The 4,654-nt window shown below is 36.7% G+C and overlaps 1 long non-coding RNA gene across 1 annotated transcript; it reads left to right on the top strand.

The window, feature by feature from the left end:
• The first annotated feature begins 589 nt into the window (after nucleotides 1–589).
• Nucleotides 590–3,936, top strand: LOC120605674 (uncharacterized). Its single transcript, XR_005653678.1, has 3 exons — nucleotides 590–604; nucleotides 2,595–2,697; nucleotides 3,905–3,936. It is a non-coding gene; the product is annotated as an uncharacterized LOC120605674 (long non-coding RNA).
• The last annotated feature ends 718 nt before the right edge of the window (nucleotides 3,937–4,654 follow it).

Here is a 4,654-nt window from a genome sequence, read left to right as displayed (position 1 = left end):
CTCTACTTTTGGTCTTTCTTTTGCAGGAGGCCTTGTGGACTCTACTCATTGAGCTGTGGTTGGCTGTAGTCATAGGATCTAAGAGTTCACCTATGACACAGGAGATTATTTACCCACCAGTGACTGTCCTGATTTTATCTGTGGAGTGCACTATCTCCCTTTATGTGGCCATCGTTGCATTTTGGTGTCTATCCCAGCTGTCCCGGAACGTTCCCTGGTCTCTAAACTCATTCCTGTTGTACATGTGACTAATGAGTAATGGATTTTTTTTTAAAGTAAGGTTTTGTGCCTGCTAATACTGTTAACTAGTGAATAAGTCCAAGGATGTTGAATTCCTTGCACGGCTAGACCTAGAAGAAAGCAAAGAGATTATCACCCAGTCATTCGGCTGAACAACAATTTGCACCAAGTATTGCAGAGCGCCAGTGTGTTAAGAAATACAGAATTAGGGAATGCGTGTCCTACTCAAATAACTCCACAGTGCATTTTGGAGGTAAATTTACATCTTCATGATAGAGTACCAGGAAGAGAATAATATGTGTTGCCTAAGAGACTGAGAAAGGCTTAACAACAGAGCTGCCATCTGAGCTGGATCTGATTTGGGGTGAGTAGTATTTCATCTACCTCATGAACACTGGCACAGAGATAGTAAGAGAGAGAATTAAAACGGTGGTGTGCATGTATATGATTTTTAGGTTGGCAACATGTTTAATATGAATAGTAAGCAGGGTTGGTGAGAATGTAAGGTGAGAGTATTAAAAGTCTCATACCCAGTGAGTCTACAATCTTACTGCTGCATGCCTCCTATATCAGATTCCTTGTCCAAGTAGAAAATGCACATTGATAAATTTATATATACACATATATAGTAATATCAATATAGTATGTATATAAATATGTTTACTATAATATATAAATATGTTGAATTCTATATATTGATATAAATTTAAATATAAATTATGTATATATATTATAAACATAATATGTATGTCTATAATTTATCTCCAGGTTGGTTTCTAATAAAATAACAAGAGAAACAAAAATTTTCATCACTAGAGAAATAAAGAAACAGATATTGGAACATAGAGTACTATGTAGCTATTCAAAGACATAAGTGAAATATATTTTTAACTTTGAAAAATGATCGTGACCCATTTAAGTTGAAAATCACTGGCAGAATACTATAATATGCTTAATATCACTTTTGGAAAAAAATACACATGTAGGCATATTTATGTCTGCCAAGCAGAGTCAAAGTCTTAATACACATACACTGAACCTTTCAACAGTAGCTACATCTGGGGAGGCACAATAGTAGCCCAACTAATACTAATTGTTTTATTTTAACAAGAAATACAGATTATATACTAATATTATTGATTCATTATAACATAAATAGCTTTTATTTGTTTGTTTGTTTGTTTTGCACTTACCAATCAAACTTCGAAGTAAAGCTCGTTCACGTATTTCTTGGAGGAACTGGTAGCAGATTTTGTGGGATGGAGAAACTGAAAAAATGGTTGTTCAGATTGCCTTTCCAGAAATACATGTCTCTAAAATTCATAACTAAACATTCATTTTAAATATTGGGTGTTGAATGACAGAAAACTAGAAAGTATTACATAGTTTTCAAAAATATATATTTTCCACTCATACTTATAGAAATACACACACACATACTTGCACACACACACTTTCTTTATCTAATTTTACAGGAAAAAGCACTCTGCGAAGTCACAGTGAGACAATTTGTCCAATTTGTGTTTATGTTTCATTAATACACTGCTAAACATAACCTTTTGAAATAAAGTGTAAATAAGTTATTTTCGAGAAAGTCATGAATAGGGTTATGGACCTACTGCAGCAGTGCAGTAAAGAGAAATCCTAGGGTGAGGGGTTTTAGCAGGACTAAAGGGCACCTGGTTCAAGTCTGAACACAGATTCAAGGAGCATGAAGCAGAGATTTTTCTCCAAATAAGTGGAGTTAGGGTAAGAAATGCTAAGCTGAAAAAACTGAAGAAGCCGTGAGTAGGAATATATGTGAGAAGGTGCAGGATGTGTCTGTTACAATTGCAATGTGTGACAATACCAATTACAAATTCTAGTAAAATACATTTGAAGAAGAAATTCATGGACCAAGTATGTGGCCAGTTAAGACGAGACATAACTTTGAGCATGTGGCAGATTAATTGTTTTTAAATGTGATACGTGAAACCATTTCCTTAGAAAGGCCCAGGGCTGATCTTCACTGTGTCCAATCACTTGTCTTGAAACTCTTGTGGAAAGAAAAAGTTAGGCAATGATAATAGCAAATATGTTGAATAAACATACAAAGAAAGCATGAAATGGAATTATATTTACAGAAAAAACAAAATTCTATGCAACAGAGAGGTTTCAAGCCAGTTATTTAGCGTTTGAATTTAATAAAATTACTGAAAATGGTCAGTGTGTTAAGTGAGTGTGTGTGGTAGGAAACTTTTCTTTGTATTCTGTACTATTCAGTGCCATTTGATTCGTTGCAAAAACACAAGTGTGTCATCATATAACTTAAATAGTCCCCATGACTAACTGACTTGTCTCTGGTCTCTGTGCAGCTGGGTCACCTGTGCTGGGCCCTTCTGAACAGTACAGAGGAACAAATCAATTTAGATGTGGAAGAGAAAATGCAAGATGAAACTTATGGTGCTGTTGAAGCAGGTATATCTGGTTGTCTTTGGTTTTCATGTGGAAACTGTCTTGGTTTAGTGACTTTCTCTGCTGCTTTTTTGGGCTTCAGAGAAAGCTATTAGATGTGTAGAACACAAACCTTGAAAAGATATCATCTTCAACAACCAAGAAAAGTTGTTCGATATGAAATCCATCTGTTTGTCAGCCTGTCCGTCAGTCTGGCTGTCCATCCTTTTGTCATCCAACTACGGATATGTTTGTGGGCTCTAAGGTGGAATTGAATTCCAAGGCTCCTGTTCCTAGTCTCCTATCAAGTGTTCAACACACGATTCTTGTCTCTAGTGACAAAGTATCCAGCTCACTTTCTTCTCCATTCTAATTTATCACTTATCTTCCAGTACACCCTCCATTGTGGTCAAGCAGATTTTGTCACTTTCCCCCACATATAAAAACCTCACTAGAATGGATCAACCGCCACCTGAGACAAAAGAATGTACTTTCTTTAACACTTAGTTCAAATCTTACTTTATAAAAATGTAACCATCAGCCTCTCCCATGGCTCTGTTTTCCAGTATTATTTTGAAAGCACTGGCTACTTCTAGTAACTTGGGAGGTTTTCTTGTACTATACACTAATTGTTTTATTGAATTGGTTTTGCTTTTGCCTTTTAACTTGAAGGCGGAATGCATGCTTTTTACTTCTATGGTTTTATTACTTCCAGGCTCATGAGTAAGAGTGACCTATAACACTCCTTTCAGACACTTACACTTAGCCTGGTCATGGTAGTAAGCTGAACTTGTTCTCATGGAATGAATTGGAAAGAAGTCCATTTCAACTTGATGGAAATATTTCAATACTATTGAATTGGTGCATCCATTGTAATTTTGTTATTTTTCTATAATACTATTAGAGTCTGGTGTGTGTGTCTGTGTGTGTGAGCACACACACACCTGTGTTTGTGTGTGTTGTGTGCAAGAGAGAGAGAGGAAATCTTATGAATATTACACCAGTGACTTGAAGGACATTTCCCTCTTTTAGAGATGAGAACCCTGGGAATCACAGAGGTCAGATAATGACATAAAAGAATTGAGAATTTAAGTCCTGAATTTACTTTTAAGCACATTTCTCCCCAGCAGCCATGATTCCATTTCTCATGTATCATTAAACTACTAGGAGACACTGATCCTCTTTGAAATGGTTCTTTATGTTTCTTGAGTATGTTGTGTTTTCCTGGTAGGTTCTTGAGCAGAGCTGCCTATCGGGCAAGGATAACTGTCAAGTGAAGGCCACTTTCCTCATGTGTGTTCCCGAACTGCTACCGGCATTACTCGTCTTGACACCAGAGATTCCCAGCGCATCCTGTACACAGGCAAGATACATGTCCCGTTTCTCTCCATTTATCATTCTGAAGAGTGTTTGAACATGTATTAAACAATTTAAATGAGAAATCTGTTCCATATGGAAGTAAAACCGAATTTCCGCATAAAGGAACAAGCTATGAAGGAATTCAGAGGCAGGAATACTTGGCTATTTGATCCGTTCATCTAGTTCTTTAATGACCCCCGCTTGTATATCGTAGACCTTTGCATTTGTGTGTCCTTTTTGGTGAGTGGCTCAGAATAAGGCAGAAAGCATGGGAAGATGAGGTAGAATTGGGCGAATTTGAGTGGGTGATCTGTGGTGGTAGCTCGGTGACTTTGCCTTGGACTCTCTGAGGCAGGTTTAGAATTTAGACAAATTTGACTGCTTTGGAATTAAGTTGTTTGAAAAACTTTGTCTGTGTCAGTTGGGTGTAAGCACCAGTGTTGAAAATGTTTCTAAAAGTGAACCTTTTCTTATTTTAAAGAGGGAAGATATTACAATCTTTCTTAGCCAATCTATGCTGCTGATTATCATTGGGCGAATCCCTCGGGTACCACTGGATAAAAATATAGAAGAGAATTTTTAAATGAAAATAAGTGGATGTGCTTAGTGTTCTGTATGACTC

Source organism: Pteropus medius, unplaced genomic scaffold (assembly GCF_902729225.1).
Source record: "Pteropus medius unplaced genomic scaffold, Ma_sr-lr_union100, whole genome shotgun sequence".
Lineage (NCBI taxonomy): Eukaryota > Metazoa > Chordata > Mammalia > Chiroptera > Pteropodidae > Pteropus > Pteropus medius.
This window is presented reverse-complemented; position numbering and strand designations above follow the sequence as displayed.